General features: G+C 43.3%; 2 protein-coding genes and 1 long non-coding RNA gene across 4 annotated transcripts in view; 1 reads left to right on the top strand and 2 right to left on the bottom strand.

Annotated features, from left to right (window-relative positions):
• Window positions 1-25,206, bottom strand: part of LOC139060773 (uncharacterized) — a 467,390-nt gene that overhangs the window by 224,302 nt on the left and 217,882 nt on the right. The gene's annotated exons all lie outside the window — the stretch shown is intronic.
• Window positions 1-25,206, top strand: part of LOC139060770 (uncharacterized) — a 133,003-nt gene that overhangs the window by 15,190 nt on the left and 92,607 nt on the right. The window lies entirely within an intron of this gene.
• LOC139060769 (uncharacterized) lies at window positions 6,998-17,115 on the bottom strand. 2 transcript variants are annotated; one of them, XR_011515029.1, is made up of 5 exons: window positions 16,679-17,115; window positions 15,868-15,958; window positions 13,065-13,249; window positions 11,100-11,261; window positions 6,998-7,284 (listed from the first exon to the last, which is right to left on the bottom strand). It is a non-coding gene; the product is annotated as an uncharacterized lncRNA (long non-coding RNA). The 2 variants fall into 2 exon arrangements; XR_011515028.1 differs by having other exon boundaries at window positions 7,001-7,287.

Raw genomic sequence — 25,206 nt, 5'->3', positions numbered from 1 at the left:
GCTGTGCTGCGCAGGCAGCTACAAACGGCTCTCGTTGTCAACCTTTGCTACACATCGCTCGCCGCACAGAATCGCACGCGTACGCTCAAGCACAGTTCTAGTGTCATAACTATAGTTCCGAAACTCGTTTTCCGACTGCGGTCATGTTCCGGTGGCCAAACTGCGGGGGTCAACTGATTGATGCGTCGGCACAGAGTGTCAAAGTGACATTTCGCGTCGCCTCTAGTGAGCTAATTCGTGCTAAAAAAAGCAAATGTTACTAAAAGAGCGTTTGCCCGGTTAGATATTTCACTTATTTTATCTTTAAATGCGTTCACAGCTCTATTTGTTTTTCTGTTGGTGTTTGCTGTGCACAGACACGTGACCCATTATAAATAACCTTTTTGTTGCTTTTGTTACTAGATAACGAAACAATTAGCCCATTTCCACGGCGTTCGCCTATCACAGCGTCAAAATTTTGAAATAGGCGTACTAGGAGATGCTTCACAGTTGTAGTGAATAAAAAAGGCTGGTCACTTCAACAGGCACAGCGTTGAGAGCGCGTAAGGTGATTTACGTAGAGGAAGTAGAAATGCGTGTTCGTGTTTTCTTTTTATTGAAAATTAATTTGCGCCGTGACAATGGCACGGGAGAATGGATCTACTAGCCCCTCATGACGTAAGAAACGTGAGTCAAATTACTGCATATGTTTTGCTGCAATCTTTATATAAATGACATAGTCTTTGTATAGAACCCTGGTATATCCTGTAGATAGCATACAAAAAACGGATTCATGTCAAAACTTTCCCTTGCTGAAACTTTCCAGTAGATAAGTGGCCGAAACGGTGTACGTAGAGTCAACCAAGAGCACACCAAAAAAAATCTTAAAAGCACATATAGGAGACGCGGAGTATAAGGAAGAACAAGTTATAGAAATGTTTGTAGTATGTTTGCATTTTCACTGGAGACCTTGTCCCAACGGAACACTGAGCAGCCACGTAGGGCGCATAAAGCTGCATTGCCAGCCTGGCTAAAAAAAAAAAAAAAGTCCAGTGGTCAGATAAAGCTTGAATTCGACGCTTTCTGCAGACGATGTCCTTGGTTAAGCTGCCTTGCGGGAAATGCACGCAACAGCCGAGATAAAAGTGAAGTGGCTCAGATAGCCGACGTCGTGGCAGAGAAGAAAATTGTTTTCTTGCATAGAAACGTCCGTTGGCGGTGTTATGTCGTCTAGCTCCAATTTCCACTACGCAGGCGCTTTTTTTTCTTTGTTTTTAATGACAGGGTCAGTGTCATCAGTCAAGGACGCAGCTGACATAGTTGCTGCTAAAGAAGACATTAGGCATCATCATGGCTTTTGATAGCTTTAATGTGCAGATTATGTGGCAATTTATACGGTGGATATACTGAAAATGACATCGTCAAGAAAGGACTCTTGTTGCGCCGTCTAGGTTTGCAACAGTATTAGAAGTGAGTAAATGACTTGAATAGAGAGAGAGAAAGGGAGAGGGATAGAGAAAGAGAAAGACAAAGGAAAGGCAGGGAGGTTAAGTAGAGATTGTCTCCGGTTGGCTACCCTGTACGTGAGGTGGGGTAAAGGGATGCGATAACTGAGAGAGAAAAAATAATGAAGAAGGAAAACCACACATCCACATGGTACAGAACTGCTTCTGTGGGCACTGTCACGCAGTCTGCAAAGGCGTTCCAGTGTTTCACACTGTCACCGTCCCATCCTTCGTCACACAGCGTACAGTCACAATTTGCCACAAAGTTCCTTGTCTTTTAAGTAACGCAGCAGCGCCTTCATAGTGGCTCGCGCTGATGTTTGTGTAGGCCAGTTTCCAAGGATGTTGTTCTCCCTTATTGGGCGCTTGTCCAGTTTGTTTAGGTTGGCTGAGCGGGCTGCTCTTTGCATGTTGAAACGAGAGCACCCACAAAGAAGTTGCGCGATTGTTTCGTTGCACCCGCAGAAGTCACAAGGTGGGCTATCGTCCGTTCCGATAAGAAAGGAGCACGCATTTGAGAATGTTACTCCAAGCCATAGACGGACTAGAAAGGTGCTGTTGCGTCGTGAAAGGTCGGGCGGAATACGGAGCTGTATATTAGGGTCCAGGGTATGAAGATGTGAACTTGTGAATTCGGATGAATGCCATTGAGCTAACGTTAAGCCACGAGCAAGCACAGAAAGTTTTTTCGCTGCGTCGGCTCTCGAAAGAGGAATGGCCACGCTGTTGGCGCCATCATCGGGCAGCTGCGTCCGCTCCGTCATCAGCATGTATGCCACAATCACTAGGCATCCACTGATATCGTGTCCTTCGTCAACTATGCGATGGGGGACTTCTCTGATCTCTGCGACGAGCTGCTCCTGTGATCCATGGCGCAGTGCTAAGAGTACACTCTGCAGGGCTGCCTTGGAATCACAGAAGATTGGCCATGCATGGAGTGGTTCCTCCTGAATGAAATGAAGAGCCGCACGCAGGGCTACCCATTCAGCAGCTGTCGTTGATGATACTTGTGAAATATTTAGCTGTATTTTCACGGATCTTGCTGGTATCATCACAGCGGCAGCTCAACTTGTAGATGTGACTCAGCCATCGATGTAGATATGCACGCAGCCATTGCGCACCTCATCTAAAAGTCTTAATGTAGCCTGCTTCAGGGCAAACGACAACATGTTAGCTTTCTTCGTGATTCCTTGGATGGTGAGGCATATTTCAGTTTTTGCAGGATGGTCTTGCTGCAGGCATGTAATTCGATGGCAACGAGGTACGATTGGCAGCAATTATGGGACTGAAAGTTACGTGTGGCCTTTTTGAAAGTAAAGAAGCAAGACGGTGGGAAGGTAGTCGGGCAACGTGCCGAATATACGCCTTGAGAGTGTCAGTGGCTAAGTACGTTGATGTTGAGTGATCTCGAGCTATGACAATCGTTGCCGCTGTATACAGACTCACTTGAAAGAAAAAAAAAACACAAGAAAAGAAGGAGATGACAAACAAGCCACTAAAAAACTAACAGTTTACTATCGGCCGCTGTCGCTACTGCTCAGAAAGAAAGTATACATGTGCAAGCGGCTCATTCCTGATGTGTGGTATGTGCCGTGCGTTTTCAGAACTTTGGTAAGTGGCTATATAGTACACTGAGTAGAGTGCAAAATTTAGCGAACTGTGAGGACTTTTCTTAACAGTCATAGGACCGAAACTGTGGAAATAAGGAAATATAGGGCAAGCTTTCTTCTTTTCTTTGTAATAAAATTGCAGTTAGCGGAAGGCTGAATTATTTGTTGGATATTTCATGTACATTTGACATAATGAAGGTCATTCCAAGAAAACACCAGCGGACGACTCTACGCAGGGTAATGAGGGACAATAGCGTGCACATTCTACTACCCATGACGGGTTACCGAAGAAGAACCTCGGCTCCATCGTGAATAGCACTACTGCTTCCGAGCCTGGCTTCGAGCTCATCCAAATGTTACCACAAGAACAAGGTAATCATAGCGACAAGCCACAGCCACAACCATATGAACAAGTCTCTGCAGAAGCCAAGGAGCGCAACACCCACAGCTTAATTATAACGGTGACATCGACGTCATGCTTCACTGCCTCGTTGCAAATACTTCTTTTAATTTTTAATCGAGTTCACATGATTGAGCGTGCTAGAATCCTTTCAATCCGGCAGTGGCGTAGGCACAACTTATTATCCAAATTGTTTTGCACCCACTTGACCAGATACAGGGAGGGGGCCTGAGGAGGCAGCATGATAAAATATAAATTTCTGAGGGGGGGGGGGGGGAAGGCACGTGCCTGGTGTGCCACCCCCTTGTTACCCTACTTCACCCCTGGACTCCAAAAAGACTTGCATTTTCTTTTCTTCGTGTTGCGTCCTTTCCCTCTTTGCTCATTGCACATTTTGGCATGAATTGGACCACTCGCCTGTACTTATTGTCGATCATGTTTGTTACACTTATGTTTCGTCCCATAATGGGAGAAAAAAAGAAACGCCGCAAGTGCGAGGAAGCAATAGCGATTAACTATGAATGATGGTGAAAAAATAGCGGGTCAAACTCTGGAGACAAAAAACCGTGTGATGGAATGAAAATTGATAGTTATTTGCAGTGGTAAGACAAGGAAGACGGCACTATGGATTAGTTGGCAAATGGATATGCTGATATTCGAGCTCAGATTACGGAAAAGAAGTAATAGGCATTCCATGTAATTTGTTGAACAGACGTTCCGTTTTATATGACAGCATTATAGTGGCCGGTGTTACTAGACGATATTAGAGGAATACAGTGAGCGCCATGGAAAGGAAAGGCTGTGAAGCATGGCTGAGATTATGGTGCAAGGTATGGTGAGATGAGCAGATTTGCAGGCATACTATACGGTGGCGGCTGACGCAGTGCAGGAGTAATTGGAGATCTATGGCTGCAGACGCCTTCGTTCTGAAGGGCATATGATATAAAAATTGCCTTACAAAAAGTGAAGCTTCTAGGGAGCTAGTTTTCAACCTCCTAATTTTCTCACGTGGTAGCAGCAAGTGCAGTTCGACTAAGACAGAGAGAAGAATAAAGAAAATGACAGGCAGGTCAGACAGACGCACGTGCAGTTTCCTACCTTACGAAGAGGAAACTGGGTTAAGGAACCAAAAGAAATGAAAAAAAAAGGATAAAAAGAACACTCAAGGTATTCTGAGAGTGTACTGCATCTGCAATTGCATACCGATAATACATCTAAGGTTCGAACACGAGTGCGTGGTAAGGCAGTGTCCAGAGAGATATTACAAGACTAAGAAGCTGAGAATCCACGAGACGATCGAACGAACTGTAACAATCTCGCATGAAGCAGTGACGACGCAAAAGAAAAATAAGGCAGAGAGTCGCGTAGCAGGCGCGCTGATGTGATTACGGAGTGGCGCGCACTTCGCAGCGCTATTAACGGCACGTGGTCGGCGAGCGCGAGCTGCTATCCGACTCCAGCGTTGTCCTTGGAGGGTTGGAGGGCAGCACGCAGACACGTTGTTTTGCTGCCCGCGAATGTGATATCAGAGACTCGGCGTCGAATTACGTCCTGCTTCTGATCAGTGCCCACTAACGAGCCTCACAGCGCCAGATCTAGCTGGCAGCGGCATCCAGCGGAGCCCTGGACTAGGGGCAGACGGCCATTGCCAAGAAGATGGATGACACCATCTGACTCCGAGAAATTCATAAAACTTTCTAGAGCTCAATAAACGTTCCTCCTCCTCCTCCTCCTCCTCCTCGCCGTTCTGTTATTACTCCGCGCGACTGGTTCTGCGTTCGCATTTCCCCCGGCGCGACGAATGTTGAGGGTCCAGTTTCAACCGTGCTCACCGTTGGCCGTTAGTACTCGTCCCCGTCTCTCTTTTATTGCATTATATTTCGTATGTGTTAGCTCCTTTAAGTGGTTCCAGATACCCTTTTCACATAAAATGAATATACACTAAAAATTAAATATCAAGCTGACACTGAACAAAAGAACGGTAAGAAGAACGAAAAAGTCAGACTTGAAGTCTGGCGACATATATGCATAAAAACAGTTCACAACATAGGTCACAGAAAACATGCTGGAACATAAAGTCAGCCCATAAACAAATTAAATGCGGAAAACACGAAGCCAGGTCACAGAGAAGCTTTTCTTTGCGATGGTGACGTCATTTTGCTATTGTATTACGTAAAACACGGGTGTTCTTGAATACCGTTACCGTCTAAATGTGGCAAACGTTGCCTGGATTCGAATCTGCGACCCGCGTGTATATTATCAAAGCTGGCCGCCACCGCGCGTTTTAAGAGACACTACGTTTGCCACTATTCCGTCGTGGTGAGAGGTTGCATCACTGCCCCATCAATAACAAAGTGCCTGGAAGCTTACAGACATTACAGGCACACCAGTGAGTCTGAATTGATTTGCTATATATATACGTGTCCCAGTGCCGCCCACCTACACCAAGCACCGCGCGACTGCACCACGTAGAAAGATGGCGGTAGTTCTTTCCCAACCAGGGTCACTGCACGTGCGTGGTGTGACGTTTCCCAGGAGAGGAGTATAGCACTTGTGTGCATATATATATACACACACACACACACACACACACACACACACACACACACACACACACACACACACACACACACATGGGGAGGTGTGGAATTTGCGCGCAGCGAGCGAAGCGTTAGTGACGCGTTTAATTAAATGGGATTCGCATTGATTTGAATTTGCATTGATTGAATGGATTAAATGGTAACTCGGCATTCTAAAGCCGTCAGCACTCTTGTTTGCTGACAATCCACTGGGATCTGTGGATTTCCAGACATTTCGCGTGGCGTGAGGACTATGAAGCTAGGCAAGTTTTGTTAGGCCAAGCTTGTCCTAAGAAAAGAAAATCTTTTCAGTCATTTGTTCGTGGGCCGATCGGTTGGTGGCACACGTCTACACTGTAAAAAAAATTTGCCTTACTTTACAGAAAATTTGCTGGTAATTTGTGACCGAACACTCTTCCGTAAATTATGAACGGTCATTTCCGTAGAACGGACAACTGTAAAAAAAGAGACCGTAATACAAGATACGAGTGCTTCTGTATCTAGAAAACGGAAGACTCTGTATTCTGAATCTGTACTATAACCGTTAAAGTACGGTGCTTCTCGTATTCAGAAAACGGAACACACCGTATGCTGAATCTGTACTATAACCGTTAAAAAACAGGTGCTTGCCGTATTCAGAAAACGAAAGGCTCCGTATGCTAAATCTGTACTATATCCGTTAAAGTACAGGTGCTTCCCGTATTTCATCTTGCAGAGCATATCCATTCGAAGAATGTGCCATCGGGGACAAAATTGCCCAGGACGTGCGAGAGTCGACCGAATTTCATTGGTGTGCTATTTGCTGGGATCAGCCGTGCCACCATCTGCTTTGGGAATGTGCATACGTGACCCACTGTTTTCAGCGGTCTTGAGCAGAAATGCAATTTGGTCAACGCTCGCACTTCCAGGGTACTTTTGTCCACGATAGTACATCTCCTTTAATGCAAATGTCATGAAGGCAGCTCATAGTCAAAGCAGCAGGTCACCATTGAGAAAATTGTCTTGCCAACACACTGACATGGCTGCAGAGATAAAACACTTTGCACTTTGTGATATGAATGCACTGCATAGCATATATACAAAAAGGTGCAACATTTCAGTCCTCAAGTTCTTAGATCACAGAAGCAACTTTATTTTCTTCAATCACTCGTCTTGCACTTCTTCCTGGTGAAAGTTGTTCTTGACTCCAAACGCTTGCAAGGATAAACTTGCTGCTGTTAGGAGAAACAAATAGTATTCGTGAATATCCATCCTAAAGAAAGCGGCAAAAAAGTTTAATCACAGAACACGACAAAGCAGTAACTTCTGTGTTAGAAAAACATGTAAGTAGATCAACATTGTTGGAACAAGGGATGTTGCTGTAGCCAACATTTCGACATAGGTGCTTGTCATTAGGGTAGCAAATGTTTTCCTTGGCTGTGTTGCTTTGGATTTTGCATATCTCACTGGCCCCTAGCCTCATTGGGGGAGAAGTAACTGGTGCGTATAATAGGTCAAGAAAAGTCAAAGTGTTAAAATAAAGGAAGGAAGGGTGTGCTTAGCAGTGGTGATTGTGATGGAGCGGGTATGAGCGATGCTGTCAGTACTTGCCAAGAGTAGGGGTGACCAAAACAGAAAACGATGTACCCATGTAAGCAGTCATTAATCCAGTAGACCTAATCTTCCCAGAAGACAAAATAGGTATCAAGATAAACAGTTTGCACTTTTGGAAAAGGAAAACGAAGAATTAAGGAAAATAAATTTTGTATCAAGATGCATCTGGTTAGGATCACTGCAAGTGGTAAATGAAGGCGCATTATGAATATATATTTGGTTGAAAGCCGATGAAGAAAATATATATTAACCAAATATTAAAAAATAGGGACATTAAAATTAAACTGGATATGACCATAAAACAGTAAAGAACAGCCTGTGGAAAAAAATGGGATGGATAATATAACCAGGTGCAAGATTGCAAAACGTTGAGTGCTGTTTATATTCATGCTGCTGTTGACGGCTTCAAGTTTCTGTCTTTCTGTGGAACCTTTGTCTTACTTGAACAAGGAAATGGGTCATTTTTTAAACAAGCCAGTTCAAATGCAGTTCAAAGCTTCAGCGGTGTTATAATGAAAGAAAATATTATGGTCAGTTCTCCTGCTCATCTTGAAACTTATTGTGCGCAACAAACAGGGACGTAGAATAGAAGAAACACAATGTTAAGCGCTCGTCCTTGTGTTTCTTCTATTCTTCGTCCCTCTTTGTTGCGCACAATAAGTTTCAAGATGAATTTGTTCCAACTAGGCCGACTCGCAGTCTTGCTTCAGTTCTCCTGGGTGTGCTTTCATTCACCAGTTATTTCCACCGGTGTAAGTTCAAAATTTAATGGTCTAAATGGACCTTAGCTCCTGGCAAACCATTAGCTGGTCTTTTTTTCAACACAGATGCCTGCACATTATATGTGTTGGCAGGAGTGCTAGCGAACTACATTATACTTGTTGCCACAAACAAAGTGAAACTTGGTAACAGTGATTGCAAAAAAAAAAAACCAGCATTCCACAATACTGATTCAAGTCGTCTGGAAAAGTTGCTTAAGTTAACGTACACCCCCTACTCCACCAGACACAATTATTCACCCCACTGACTCTCATGGTGTCAACCATGCTATTACAACACTAGGCATCAAGTGAGGAGAATTAGGGGATAAGAGGGAACAATGCTTTTTGTTAGAACATCAAATGTGCTTTACATAAATGCTACATTCCAACTAACAAAGGAGCAACCGGTTTGTGAGATAGTGACCAATGCATACGAAAGCTAATGACATTCTGTGGAGCAGAATGTTGACGATGAGGTGTTATGCACACAAGTGTACTCTTTCACACAAAATTACATCCTGCACTCAAACCTTGTGCCAACATTAGAGTTTGAAAAACACCATAGTGGAAAGCAAAGAGTGCTAAATTTGTTGAAAATTACTAAAACTTATTCGATTATTCATTATCCTTACTGTTTGTTAAAGATTCACAGATTGTTCCCTATGGGTGCTGTAAACAGGCACCCTTCTTTTACAGTGGTAGCAACAATGATCTGTGGCACAGACAAGAATAAATGCTCATGAAGTTTATGCACGAGTATATCCTACAAATTACACCCCATTTCACATTCCAATATGGTAGAAGAGGAAGACGAAAAAAAACTACTTTCTGGTGGAGGATGCATACCCCAGAATAGAAGAAACAAGTGTACCCTAACCATTGCTGCTGCCGATGCCTGTGCACTAGCAGTTACATATAATATGGCAGTTACAATTGTTTTTCCACAAGCACTGCAAGCTGCGGCCAGTTTAACAGTACACAGCTGTAATAAATTTAGGGCAAGCTAAAGCTCTCTAATGGATTTATCTCATATGACACAATTGGAATGCAATATTCTGCAAATAAGTGAAGCGCAATGTGCCATCCCATACAATGAAACACCTTTGAAGAATCTGAATCACCACCTGCACTCTTAGGCAAAGTTACACCCTTTGGAGTGCCCCTTCTGCCACACAACAATAATTGTTATTTGCCTTGATGCGTTTCCTTTCTTGAAGACGCCATGCCCGCTACTTTGTTGTCGGGAATGCTATCATGCTGATAACGCACATGCCGTTCGTTACTGGAAAGCACAGGGCTCGCAGCGTTAAAGAAAGGAAATGCATAAAGGCAGATGACAATTATCGTTGTGTGGAACAAGGGGCACTTCAAAGGGTGTAACTCTGCCTAAGAGTGTGAGCCGTGACGAGGGAAAAGAGTGTGTTCTGTGTAAAGTAGTGCACCTGTATAACCTAAAGCTTTGGAGAATGCATTTAGTATGAGCTGGGAAGGTTCCTAATTTTAATTGCACACAGTGAAAACCTCCATGCAGTTTTGCAAAATGCAAACCCCCTACCTTTTTGTTGTTCAAACGTAATGACACGTAGGGCCATAACATGTACATTACGGGTTTCGTTCCCAAACAATCAAAGTGAATAGCACCACCCTAAGTGTTATGTGCCTTCTTGTTAGTGTCGAATGCTGCGTTCGGCAGAGAAACGGATTTCTGGAGCAATATAAAGTATTAGGTGCTGTGATCTCAGTTCTTTCACTGCTTTTTAAGCATTATCGGGTCCTAAAGTAAAGAAACGAGGAATAAATACATGCATATTTCACGTTACAACCCTCATAAGTATTTAGTAGTCTGGATTATGAAGGATTCCAGATTTACAATGCAGGACAGATTTTATTCCACTGAAAGAATGGCATCATGCCAATGATTCTGCATTTGGTGCTATATTTATTTGTATTTAGTTCAGTTGGAATGTGTGTGTATCGTCAGCGATATCGCTTGACATGTTTTATATTGACTGTTTTCGAAATTCAGGCAAATTCGTATTCGCAAATAACCTTGTATGACACCAAGAACTTGCTTAGCAGGAGTATTTCTAACATTTGCAAGATATGAGGCTCTTGAATGCATATCTAAGCCTGGGGTACACGCCGCCCCCTAATCTCATCAGCAAGTTTCTGGAACTCATCTACGAGGTTTCTTATGATGAATGTAAAGTTGCTTGAATGGGAGAAATAGGGAATTTATAACAGGTGAATTATGCAGCATAAGAATGATGTCAGCAAGAAGCAAGCATCAAGAACTATAAAATGAAGACTATAAAATGCAAGAATTATTTGGGATGATTTAAAATTCTGGCATTGGAACGAAATGTCTTTCAATCTATATATAAACTCTGATTATTCACTCTACTACCACGACCTTCATTAGAAACATTCATAATCATTATCCTATCTATGCCACATCATCCTAGCTAATATTCAAGCCTTCATAAGCTGCTTTTTTTACTGCTAATTCTCTGTGGGAAAGAGGTGTCCGTATGAAGACCATATCATATACTTATTACCCGTTTTTTGATAAATGATAAGGGAAAAACTTCACACCAAAAATGCATTGAGCTTGAGCAAGTTCTGCGTTTGATGCTGTTGATTCTTTTTTCCCTTTGCCATCATTGACCCACCTGGTTAGCTAAGTAGACAGAAAAGCTGCAGGAGAAAGGTGGGGGTGCCAAACCAGACTTGTGCCCCAGGGGACCTTTTCACGGTCACTGGAGGAACTGCCTGTGGCCTCGGCATCTTCCTTGAGGGCCACGGCCATGTCTAAGAAACCTTGTCTCCACAGGCTGCACAAAGAAAGATAATTTGCTGAGCTAAGTCTTTTTCTTAAAAGAACCCATTTAAGTTGTATTCGTGGCTTTGCACCACAAAACTGACGCATGACTGGCCACTCAAGACACTTTATGTGTATTCGCAGGCTTATTCCTTGGAAAAACACTTTTATGTAGCACACAATGAGTAACAGTAACAAAAAATGTATCAGGAGGCTTTCATATTGCTCTACAACTTTTCATTGACACATTTCATTTAATTATTTGAGATATTTAATAACTAATTAAGAATTATGTAATTAGGCAGAATGCACAATATAATCAGAGTATCTCCAAGCGATGGCAAACATTACCTTCATTTTGTCTAGTTACATCGCATTTACATATTTCTAAATCTTGGTGCATGATAGTTAAGACACCCTGTAGATCAAAAAACAATATTAAAATTTTCATAATCATCTCTTGCGTGTTATTGGTGGCTATGGCTGCTTCAAGTTATTCTTTCAGTATGGTACAAGCAGTTTTGAAGTGAAATTGTTTTGCATCGAGGGCATGTAATCTAGGCAATCAAGCAAAAGGTCAAGTTGTGTTCACTATTCAGATGTTTAACTAAGAAGCTGCAGGAAAAGGAAACAAGACAAAACACCTAATAAACAATGCAAAATTTGAAAATTTAAACTGAACAAGAAACCAGTGTTTGAAAACACAGAAAAAAAGCCAGCAGCTTACATCGAATACACCCTTGCTATGTACTCCAAGTGAAGTTGTTACCGCAATGCTTGGGCACCACATGAACGTAACAATCAACAACTTCGAGCAGAATATTAGTACCACTAAATGAACTGGCCTTTGAAGATTCTTGATCTGAAATCCTCAACGACTTGTTCTGGTGTTTAATCTGTCAAGCTCAATCTGTATTCTCAAAAGCTGGCTCTCGGCCATAATTTCTGTAAACGCAACATCAGCTTAAATCTCAAGATAGGGTTGACCTGCAAATAAAGTGGATAATGCATGGCAAACATCATGAACTCTCTTACATGTTAACCAGAGGGTTCACTCATGCAGCCATGAAATTGTGATGCAGACACGATATATTGAAGCTGGTTTTGTGAAGTGTTTCATGCTTCCAAGGCTTCTTCAGTTGTGAAAGCTGTCTCCGTTAGCTAAATAAGCGATGAGAATAAAAAAATAACTTCAACATGCTCACAATATGTTGACCATTTGCAAGTAAACAGCAGCCTTTTTGGCACCCAGGTTGCTTGGTGCAAATCTACTATGCCACAGTACTTGCGTTACCCAGTACCAGCCACTTTAAAATGCAATGTGTTCAGAACCCTTTCCCTCTGTTTGCTTTGGAAACAGTTTAACATGTGTTCAGTAGGCGTCGAGAAAGGGGACAGAAAACACTGTGCACCACTGATTTCTAACATGTTTCGCTGGATGCAGCACACCGCACCGGATGCAGGTGAAGCTAGTGGAAATGCGATGTCATGCAGTCGCTTGTCCTGGAAGCAGGGCATATGGTGGACTAACTAGTGCGTGCGATCAGATAATATTGCTGCCGAAAAACTTTGTGGTTTTTCACATTTTAGGAGGTCTCTACATGTCAGGTAAGCACTTTTATGACAATCTGAACCCGTATACGATAGTGTTCTCTTACATCAAGTTTTTTCTGATTTTCCAGTGTTTCCATTGCACGCCACTTATGTTAGCGACACTGTAGACACTACCATGGAAAAATTCTGGACACCTCGAAACACTGCTTGGGTAGTTTATGGCACATCAGGCAGGCATGTTAGGGGAAGAAATGCTACACACCCGTGCAACAAAGTGCTGCCGCAAAGTTGTGAAGCACCAACTTCCGGGACAAGGCCGGCTTCAGTCGAGGGCGCTCGATGTGCTGTTCATCCCCTGTAGTAGAAATCAGTGGCGTGGACCCTTTTATACTGGCTGTCTTTTCTGGTCGGAACCTTGGCAACAGCTTCCACCATACTTTTTTGAACCTGCAACATGTGCAGAGAAAGTCACATCACTGTGCATTGATTGTATGGCTTTATTGTGCTACACATTCTATCAAATAATTAAAAAATACAGTTCACACATTTTTACTACTGTATATAGACAGTCTAGTTGCTATACACGCCAAACATTACCATTCCTCTGACAGAATGCAACAATAGAAGCGTACACTGTAAAGCTACACTAAAATTTAAATTGATGTGACACCGTATGAGCATACACTATGCTTACTGTATGCTTTAGCCCTGTGTCAAGTAAAAGTTAATTGTCAATCATTTATGGTGTATTTCTACTTATTCTGGGTCATCAAACTGTACAATCAATGTTCCAAGTTTACACAATGTTGGCTTTTGATTGCCTATGTGATCCGTTTCCTACTTACGCATGCAGTAATCCCACTGTAATAAGGAAAAAGAGAATAGGAAATGCCGTGATAATCTTCTACATTTGATGAGGGCAGGAGCAATGACCAATAGCATGTGGTTGAAGCTACATAATTACTCAGTTTCACACAGCTTAATTATTCAGCAAGTAATAAAGAGCTATCCTGTGCACCTCTGCATGACCAATAAAATCTGACTGCTTGACACTGCACTAAGGCTTGGTACTGTTCGGCAGTTCAGCTTTGGTTTTCTGATATACAGAACTGTTTAGGTACCAGTAGTTTACTTTGCGATAAAATGGAGCTTGGAGCACTGGACATTTGCACATAAATAATGCGACAGCAAATATAACACAAGGATAGGAATATGGGTCCCTTGGAAAAAGTACATACACATTATGATTATAATGTGATGTGATGCCACAATGAAACAGAAAGCAACGCATAGAAGTGGACGGCGCTTCCATGCCACCAAGGTTATTGGACAGACAGTACTTGAGAAGTGCCCGCAACACAATGTGTTGGCGGGCTAGTTGGTGTGAATCCATAAATACTTTGTTAAGCGCAAAACAATGGACACAAGAAAGACGACCGGCACAAGAGCGTACTCATGCGACGGGATCCAAAAAACCATATTGAGCACTGCACAAGGTTAAAGAAAGCACACTAATGCACTGTGACCCCAATTACTGTATGAAGAAAGCTTCCGATAACTCTCAGGCGGTGGTATCACAGCACTTTTTCAAAATCGTAGTATCACGAAACATGGCTTTGCACTTTTATATTTTACAATGTTGAGCCAAATGGGAACCTGTGCCTGTTGGTATGGATCGTTTAGGTTCGCAATGTTTCGTGATGCTACGATTTTGAAAAAAGAGCCGTGATACCACCGCCAGAGAGTTATCGGAAGTTTTCTTCATACAGTCATTGGGGCCACAGTGCATTAGTGTGCTTTCTTTAACCTTGTAAAGTGCTCAATATAGTTTTTTTTGGATTCTGTCGCATGAGTGTGCTTTTTTGATCAGATGTTGGTGGTTCCTGCACAGCCCATGTTCTTCTAGATTCTGCTGTCTACAAAGGAGGGACGCAATAAAGTGATGTCAGTTGAGAGTAGCGCCTTGTTCTGTCGTCTTTCTTGTGTCCGTTGTTTTGTGCTAAAAAAGCAATGATGTATTCCTTGTGTGTGTTTGAAGACAGCTCCACACGCAGTAGCGTATCCAGTATTGCTGCCCAGTGGTTTAGCTCGCCGCAGTATGAAGTGCCACAAAACATAAGGAGAGAAACCTGCATTATAGTCTTGTTGCAAACAAGAATATAACGTGAAGTGCATTCTGAGGCCAGAAACTATAAAAAAAAATTTCATGATGCACCGATGTGCAAGGTTTTATAGCAAAGTCAAATACATTTAGTGTAAATATGACACTATGATGATGCACAATGGTGGTAATCTGTAATAATATAAAAGGTGCCTTAATGTTACAACAAAAGCTGACATTACTTAATAATAGCCCTGTAAAATTTAACATGCAGGGGCACCGCTTGGTTAAACAATAGTGATGTATTGTCTATGTACACAAGTATTACCCACGCATTTCTGCCATTGTCTAAATGGCATAAATGAATGGGTAATACTTGTATACATAGATATTACATCTCTATTGTTTAACCAAGTGGGTAAACTATGTCTGCCTGACACAAGATTAGAATTAAACCATAAATTATACATAGTCACCCTAAGAGTAACACCTCATTTGAACTTCACAGTAAGTAGACGCCTGTTGATGCCAGCCTCTCCCAATGCTAAACTGTATTGCATGCTCTACAGAGAAATTAGAGTGGTATCACTCAACTCTGAAGCAATTCAGGACTGCAGCACTGTAGAAGACATCTACAAATGTCCCATTTCATGTATAACAGCCTGAATTGCTTGCACATCTTACCAAGTGCAAATTAAAATTTCTTTTTGTTTAGCATTTTTGCCTGCTAGACCACAATCCAATGTCATCAATATATTAACATATTACCTCAAAGAACCTAATTTGGCTTATAGATTAACACCTTTGCATACTGCCACAGCTGCACTCTGTCATATGCGTTGCAATCATAAAGGAGTGCTGGTCCACCAGCACTCCAATGTCACTAACAGTGATCACCTACACAGCTAAGTAAACGGTCATGATTCAGGTGGCAAATAGCTATGAGAAAAAAAAATCCACTCACCTTGAGAGCTATAATACTGCAATAACTTGAGAGAGATGGACCCATTGCAGGCAGCAGACCTCTTCTCAGCTCCAGCACAACAGCAACTTGCCTTTCAGTAAAAGAAAAGGATTGATTAGTAATGATAAGTTACCTTGTTTTTGCTGAGTATCAATACAATCTGACTTTCATGCATATCCACTCTCCGCTTTAGTAATACAACTGAATTATTCGTCAAATAAAAGAGTCTATGATGATACCATTCGCATCTCTTGTATGTCCAAATTTTTTCGCACTGATACCCCGTTTACTGCTTGCTTAGTGGCACGAATGCCTTGACTGCCCAGACATCATTCGAAGGAATACGTCTTGCTGCACCGCAAACGGTGCAGCAAGACGTTTTTTTCTGGTCACAATTAAAACGTGCACCCAAGCAAGAAAGTAACGATCACAGGTAGTGAGCGACTGCTATTGCCTCGAACGTTTATTTCCGTATTTTAACAGAAGTTCTTGTATCGGATACAGTATGCTCTCAAGCCAATACAAGCGTCAATACAAGAGCTCAACTGAACGCAGTTTTATTCTACGCTTTTAACGCGAGTGAACAAAAGGTTAGAAGTACCTCACGGAAATTGCGATCGAGCCAATCGCGCTACGACTGGAATCGATCTGAAAAGATAGGTTGATCCCTTTCCCCATTCATGCGTCATTTTTGCCCTAAGACGTTGCATAGTGGTCTTTTGAAACAATATTTCTGTTCGCGACACCGGCTTACCACACATCATTTTAACCCCTACGTTATGCAAACCAAATAAGATTAAAATGGGCTTACCTCATGAGCAAGTTACGAGCGCGCGTAGACTGTTGAACACCCGTTGAGAGCAAGCAGGCTAGCCGTGTCCAAGCGCATACGTGCACCCAAACACAGGACAACTTCTTCGATGCCGCAGCGAGCAGAGTGTTGTACACGAAGTGAAAGACATCCAGCGCAAATATCTCCGCGCGATGACGGCAAATAACGAGCGCACAAGCGTACACAACACAGCAACAAATTCGGAACTTTGCCAATTCGAACGTGCCGAGACCCAAGCAGCGTAACCATCCATCGTTTCTGTTCTTCGCTCCCGATGCGTCAATCTCTCTTCCTTGGGCTCTTGCTCCACCCTTGAGTACAAATCAAGAGATATTTACGGCGAATTAACAACATTTACAACACGACTCGAAAAATGCCGGCTGACTACACATGTGCATCTCCGTCTGCCACTCCTAACGGACGCGCAGCGCGCGCTGCCCCCTTGTGTCGCACTCTGAGCGCGGAGAACCGAACAGAATCGGTTTCGTTTTCGCATTTCTGCTCTTGTTACTGGAACTGTAATATAATTGCTTGACAATTAATTGAATTCTAAAAGAGGAGAACGCTTTCTCTCCCACAAGTTAGTGCGTTTTATACAAAGGGAGAGAGAATTCAAAAGGCAGAAAGGCAGGGAGGTCAACCAAAGCATTCGCTACTGGCGATAGCAAACCCCTGTGCTATAATGAAGTGCAAAGCAGTGCACTGCGATGCGTCCATAAGCTCTAGTACAGGGATAATTTGGGCTGGTTGGTGCATGTAATGAACGGGTAAATAATGAGTTGTGTCATAACATTACCCATGCATAAAGCACGTGGAACTAATGGTATTGCATTCTAGGTCAAAAAGAAATAAAGCTTGAATCGTTACATCTCGACACTGGGCATTCTTTCTTTCCGAAATATTTTTTTCTTCTTTTTGACAGTATACACAGTACTAGCACGGTAATAGGTGCTTCATCTTCAGTCACCTTCCAGTAGTTTACACACATGTCGGTGCATGTTCGCGTTCTTTATTCTACCGTACAAGAACGAGCACGCTTACCGGTCTTGTTTCAAGATGAAGCGCCAAATGTTTGCGATTACATCTTACCGCAAGAATTAACACATGAACAGTGAAGATTATGCGTAATCGATTTGTCTCAATGAATGGGCAGTTATTGTCAGAGACGAGATATTTTGTAAATATCATAGGAATGAGTTCAACCAACTACATTGCAGTTCAGCAGTGCCCTTTGACACTTGGGTTAATTGCTTGCCGCATTCGAAAATTTCCTCCGACCGTTGTACTTGGATCTATAGGCCGCCAGTCCCCTTCGAGACCATTTATTGCCAAATGTAAACGCAGTTACGGTCATTATACCACTCCCTGCGTTTCGGTACTGATTTAGAGTGCGCACAATTTTTGGCGTATAGAGCACCAATGTCATTCCCAGTGCACCAGCACCTGAGTGCCGCAAGCTTGTTTACGCATGCACGTATGTCCCCGGCTCTTCATTCACTTAAACATATATGCTGCGTTATTAACTACAAAGCGCTTAATTTGAGAACATTGCGAAAACACGCATATATTTGCGCATATGATCAGCGTTACAAAGCCCATATGCGCGGCAAACTGCGACCGGAATAGAAGATGCGTATATATATTTATACGATCTGTTATTGCAGCTTTTGGTAGAAGGCTAGCTCTCACATTTTGTACGCAACTTCATAATGCGTACAGTTTGCGTGTTCAATAAAGTATTGTTAGCTGAAACTTTATGAGTACGAGCGCTCATTCAGACAGCTTAAATTTTCTCACAATATACGGATGTTCACATAACAAAAATACGGGATTCTCTCTGTTTCGTCCAAAACAGCGTATAGCCGTTATATGATTACAGTGAAAATGTCCGTAAAGCTGAATACGGAGAGCACTTTCCGTATATTAACGGCAGATTTTGCCGTATTTTTGAAATTTGACATACTTTCCGTATTTTTATCTGCAGTTCTCCGTATAATGACAGAAATCCCCCGTAAAATTACGGAAATTTTTTACAGTGTAGACGCCACGTGTGGCACGAGCTTATTAAGCTGAGCGTGGCTTACGCTTCTGTTATTGGACACTAGCGGCCTACAGACGTGCTTAGAATGACAGCCCGCGCCTGACACACCCGCACTGGCGTGATATGTCGGCCGAAAGCAGGCAGTAAACGGGCTGGCAGCGTGATGAGTTTGCTGGATCGAAGTCGTGCAAAGAAGACCTCTTCGCTAGCATCGCGGTCCAGTGAAGCTATCAAGGGAGCGGACTTTTCGCAAGCGACACACAAAGGCCAGCAATACGGGCGGCCGCGAGCTTGGTATGCAGCGACGACACTGATAATACATCGCGCGCAACTACGTGCTCGAAACCGCATGCAGCGCACGTTTTTCTCGACCGCATAGCCACGAGGACGCATACGTCGAACTGCGAGCCACGCGACCGAAGAAATAAAGTGCAAGCCGCTCATTTCTTTGGTCGCGTGGCCTGATGCATCCGAATGGCGACCGTTTTGCTCGACTGTGGTCGTGCGAGGTTAACAGCCTTTCTTTCAATCAACAAAAGCAGGCGCATAATTCGCTCGCTCACACGCGTAGTGAGTCACTGAGTTTAAGTTATTGGAAAACAGTGATTACGTGCACTTCAGTCCTTCTCATAATAATTTATCTACTCATTAATCACAAAAGTCATACATGAACTGGTCAGCAATTCTTAATGTTCGTAATCCTCTTGCTTCTTTGGCTTACCACGAAGTGATGCCATGATGGACAAATTGTGTTATTTAGTTGGATTTAGTTGGCTTTAGTTCGTGACTTTAGTTTGCTCAGCATCAGAACGCCGTTTTTACTGCTTGTGTTGTAACCGTGCTAAGTCATTCATCATTGCTGTGGTTTTTTCTTGAGTTCTTGCTGACGAGATATTGGTGGACTAGTTGGTTGGTCATTATGGTTGTATACAAAGTGCCTCAAGCGGCCAGTCGCACGGCAATTTTGCGTGCATCTTTCACTCTCGAAAAAACTAGTTTATGTAGCACGTATTGAGGAGCAGAAAGCTATATAGGGTGTCTTTCATGTCACTCTACAATGCTCTCATTGATACTTCCGATCTAATTATAGTATTTGAGAAGTTGATTAATTAAGGAAGACTGATTATCTAATAAGGGAAAAAATAATTTGAGTATCTCCAAGCGACAGCAAACAACGTTACCTTGGTTCTGGCCAGCTACGGGACATTCGTATATTTTAAAACTCCGGCTAAAGCTAGCTGGGACACCCTGTATACAGCGCACGTGTGGATACGAACAGACAGTATTTGTCTGCTCTTTTGTTCGCTCATGCATCCACAAGCCTTTGCAACAATGCGCGAGTCTTATACAAAGCGTTGACACCAGTTTGAAGCGTGCTTGTCGATGCTGTATAGTGCACGCACAATGAATGCGCCAAATTTCCCCAGTGTGGTACACGTTCCCTCTGTGCCAGTGCACCTTGCGCTCCACAACTTCGCCGTTTCCTGTTTGCACACGTCACTAGGCGGGCACATTCCGCACAGCAGTTCAACCAAGCCCGCATATGTGAAGCTATGGGAAACAGGGTATGTCAGGAAATATCGCAATTCAGGCAAGTACCAATACGCCTGTTACAGAGCCCTTTCAAATGGGCGCTGTAAATTACGTACGTTGGGCGGTGACGTCGCCTTGATAACTTTGTGCCACTTCAGTATGACATCACAAATTTTACCAGCAACTGCTTGGCGATAGTTAGCTATTTGTTTTTAAAAGAAATATCCTGCTTCGGTCAAAAGTACAGATGCTCAACCTGCCAAGCTTTGATAGCGTTCCCGTAATAAAGATGTCCCAAATGCGCAGATACACAGTAAAATCTGTTACATCTCACCGATGACACCAGTGGTGTGAATAGGGTACGAATTTTGAAAGAAGAAAGTTTAACCTTCATTTTCCTCATCACTAATTCACAGTTCTCCATGAAAGAGATGTCAGCCGGATTTCTCACGAACAGTCTGCCAATGTAAGCTGAACACCGTGGCGTGCAAAGAGGATCAACATAGCAGACGACCAAACGACCCCGCACCAAGTCCCAAAAGCGAAGCGATATTTTACTCCCACGTGAACACATTCGGCGTCTTGTCGTCGTGACACATACGCCCCCTGGCAAACGAAAGGGAAAATAGTTCGTCGAATAGCTTTTATAGTAAACTATTCGCGGCGCTCTGACACTAATTGCCAACATTTCTGCTGGGATTTCAAAGTCTAAGACCTTCGTCCAACGCAAAAATAATGTAAAGTCGATAATGTCGCGTCGCTGCTGCTTTAAACGCCCATTGTAGGGTGTTTACCTCCTTCCATCCTGCTAAGCGGTTGCATTGGATTGCAACCGGCGCCGTCCACTGTCCTGGGAATAGCTCTCCCGCCACGCGTTAGCGAGTTCGGAGGTGGCTGCGCGTAATTGCAGTCAGCAACGGCAACAACCACGGCGCAACAAGTAAAACGAGCAGCCTCAATTTCTCTCGCGTTAACCCACTTGCATCACGAGGGCGTACCGCTGTCGGGGAATGCTCTCTTCCCCCGCCGACAACGCAATTTGCGTGGGCGCGTATGGTGGGCACGCGATGACGCGCAGAACGCGTGCGGGCCTTCGTGGTCGAATGCGCTGATGGGCCTCGCAATGCGGACGGTCGCAGCGCAAATAGGCGATTGCGCTCCCAGCGTCGCCAATTCTGTGCAGCGTTTCTGAGGCTGCATACTATACTCGGACCAGCTACTTAAACGAGCACTGACAAGAACTTTCGAAATTGGTGACTCTACGATACACTCCTCGCACGTAACAGTATCGAGCCTAAAAGAACATTTTAGAAGAATTCTGGGATTTTGCGCAACAAAACCGCAATATGATTATGAAACACGTCGTAGGGGGGTCGTCGTAGGCGACGACCTTCGTAGGCACGTCGTAGGTGAGGGGTGGTCTCCACATAAATATTTACCATTTTTCATTTTCAGTTGATCGAGCATTTTTTTTTTCACACAATGATACGTTAAAATACAATGATGCAATGTTCGTATACAATGACAGTGGTTACACACACAAAAGAATACAGCAATAAAATGAAACAGTGAGAAAGGTGCAAGGACAGGAATTGAACACTGCTCAATATAGCAGGTTGACTGGATTCCTGAAGCCGATATTTTAGAGCAGTTTGACAGCAAAAAGTGAAATGAAATACATGTACATAAAAAAATAAAATCAGTAAACAGTGCAATCAACAAACAATGAAATAAAAATACAAGAACATATCCAAATATACCACAGAAGAAACACATGTACAAAAAAACACATAAAATATCTTCGCTGTAATGATTGAGTGACTTCAGCGACGCTACATGGCGTTTCTAATTAAATATTCTTTCCATTCTTTCCTTGTCATTGCATCAGCAGTAGTACCCTCACTGTATAAGAAATTTTTTAAAAATTTGCATCCTATACTGCGGACTTTTAAAACCGTGACCTGTTCGTGAAAAAGGTATATACCATGCGTCTCTTTGCCTGCTGTTATAAGGTGTCTGAGGAGATTTTGTTACTTCGCATGGTGTGACAAAGTAGTTGCTTTTAATTTTTATACCATGCGTGTATTTAACAAAAAGGTTAAAATTGTACAGCTGTTCTATTTGAAGTACATTAAATGTTTTGAATAAGATGTATGAGCATCCTGTGGGACAGTTGCAATATGTCGGATTGCCTTCTTTTGTACCATCAGCATTTTAATTTGTTCTTTTGCGTGGTGTTTCCTCAGGCAAGGTTACAATAATTCAAATGTGATTGAAAAAGTGCATTATGAATGAGTAAATTGATTTTGGATGTCACTATAACTAAAAATCTTGCAAGTAGACCACATGCCTTGGCAACTTTTTTGACCACATCAATCCCAGTTTAAATCTTCACTGAAAGGAATGCCCAATATTTTAACATATTTTACTATCTCAGTCTTTTGATCACCGAGATACAGGCTTAAGCTATGATAAATATTTGACGAGTTGGATTGAATAGGACAGCTTTCATTTTTTTGCAGCATTGGTAACCAGACAATTCGCCCTGCTGCAATGCAGTAACTTTACTGGCGTATCTTGCGGTAATACTTCAAGATGAGAGATATCATCGGATTGAAAGAACAAGCTTGTATCATCGGCGTAAACTGAAAATTGGGTACTCTGACCAATCCATATTGTATCGTTTACGTAGATGTTGAAAGACACGGGGCCTAACACACTGCCCTCTGGAACGCCAGTACTCGCTTCAAATGAGGAATACCTTTTGTATTTGATGCTTACGCATTGTTTTCTGCGTTCTAGGTAAAATTTTATTAGATTTAGGGCAACACCATGGGAACCGTAGTGATCTAGCTTAGTCAACAGAGTTGCGTGACGTATTCTATCAAACGCCTTTGAAAAATCGATGTAAATACCCAATGTATTTATATATTTGGCGTTGTTTAGCTTGCACCCAATGCATGGTACACGAGCAGCGTTGTATTGCTTTCAGGAGTCCATTTTCTTCCACTCTTGCCGATTTTGCCTGCTTCCGCAACTTGCCTGAGCACTGACTCTAAGCAGGTACCACTCTTGCGTGCCTTCACCACCACAAGACTTCAGGCGGAAGGTTCGAAGATTGACGAGCAAGTATTGTCGCCAACAAAGCTAATTTTTCAGAAAGTGTGACGCGAAATTGGTAACATCATAAAACGAGCCCGAATTCGTAAACATTACGAAAAATTCGGGAGACTTGGCAGGTACGGCGTCCCTGATCTGTTTCTTGCTACGCCTCTAAGTAACGCATATAGGTATGACACTTGACCAAGCAGCCCCCGTCGCCGCATTACAAGTGCTCCAAGAACGCTGTAAAAGAAATCGCTCCATTCCCTTATTTTACATTCGTTTACGGGGAATAACTTCCGATTATTGGACAATAGGAGCAGGCCTACAGCAATGTTCTCGACGCCACCGCATCGCCCACAGGAGGCGAAGTCCAACGAAGCCTAGTAACACAGGAGCGTATACGTATACACGACGCGGAAGCAGTGCGCCCGTTGCAAAATCGGGTCCCAACTTCTCCTCGGGCGTACAAGGCGGCAGCAGCAGAGAGCTACTAGGCCGCGCTTTCTTCCTTTATTCTTTTCTTTTACACCGTGGGCCGGCGGTGTGCGGTCCACTTCGCGCTATCGCATCTTCGGCCCCGAACCGGGTACAGGCCGCCCATCTTGATCGAGAAGGCACGTCGGTCGCAGAAGGACCCGTTCGCGACAGCTTCCTGTACTTTCGGCAGCCAGTGAAAAGCGAGAAAGAGAGAAAGCGTTGGCGCCGGGACCCTTCTTGTGCAGTGACCGGGAGTGCTATTTTAACCATTGCCAAGTTCCACTGTCTTGTCGAATTCGCCATCTACTCAGTTCTGGTTAGCCCAGAGGGCTGCTACTGATCGGCTCAAAATGCCGCGATCGAAGAATTTGACATTGGCACGGAATTTCACTAAGTGTAGAACACATCAATGCGGGTGAAGAACTGTGGCAAAATTTTGACGCGCTTCGAGAAGGCAAGCTTTTAGCGATCGCCCGGGGTTGAAAGTGTTGTTTCGCCTCTTGAGATAAAAGCATGAAGAATAGACAAATACATGGGCGAGAAACTACAGTAGTCATTTTGCTATAGTCGACAGATGCACACCCATGAGCTTTATTTAATTACGTTGTATAGGGCACATTGTACGCCACACAGTGATATCGAGCCTAGACAGAAATATGGCATACTTCATTCTTGTTTTTAGTTGTTGGAGTTGCTGAAAGAAAAACATGCTGAAGAAATTTCTGCTGGCCGCTCGTTACCAGCCTAACCGAAGGCTGACACCGGAACACCAGCTAGCAGAGTAATGGAGTAAACGCGAGTTAGCAGGCCTGACACACTCGCGCTTGCCTATAGCTATTCTCACCCACAGGGAGCATCACGTGCGCCTGGTGGTCGTATACTGTCTCCTCAAATTTATGCCACAGTTTACGATGTGCGCAGTTTACTAAGTGAACTTCGTGGTTTACGAAAAGGCTGCCATTTCTTCAAATGGACAGTAGGGCAGTGGAACACAAACTAGATAGACTATGCTGCTAAGGCAAGAAGGTAGAAAATAGGTAAACCGGTGCCTGAAAAGGTGTATGTCTGTTCTCTGAAAGCATAAGGCCTCATGACTCAAGAAGTGCGACGCGTTAAAGGCATTATGATTCTCATCGGTTGCTTGTGATGCATTGCGATCTTGGGTTCTCTCTCTCTCACACACACACAACACAAGCACGCGCAGATCTTCAACGCGATAGCGTGAGCGCGCACTGAAGTCTTGCATTCAGTGCCAGGTCAAACACTCAGACCTTTCGTCAAACATCACGCCAGTCACGATACAAAAACCACATGAGCTGTCGGGATGGCACGCCAAACAAGTCGCGTCGCC

The sequence above is a fragment of the Dermacentor albipictus genome, chromosome 6 (assembly GCF_038994185.2).
Source record: "Dermacentor albipictus isolate Rhodes 1998 colony chromosome 6, USDA_Dalb.pri_finalv2, whole genome shotgun sequence".
In the NCBI taxonomy this organism is placed as follows: Eukaryota; Metazoa; Arthropoda; class Arachnida; order Ixodida; family Ixodidae; genus Dermacentor; species Dermacentor albipictus.
The sequence above is the reverse complement of the archived record's forward strand: the minus strand, read 5'-3'. Positions and strand labels throughout refer to the sequence as shown.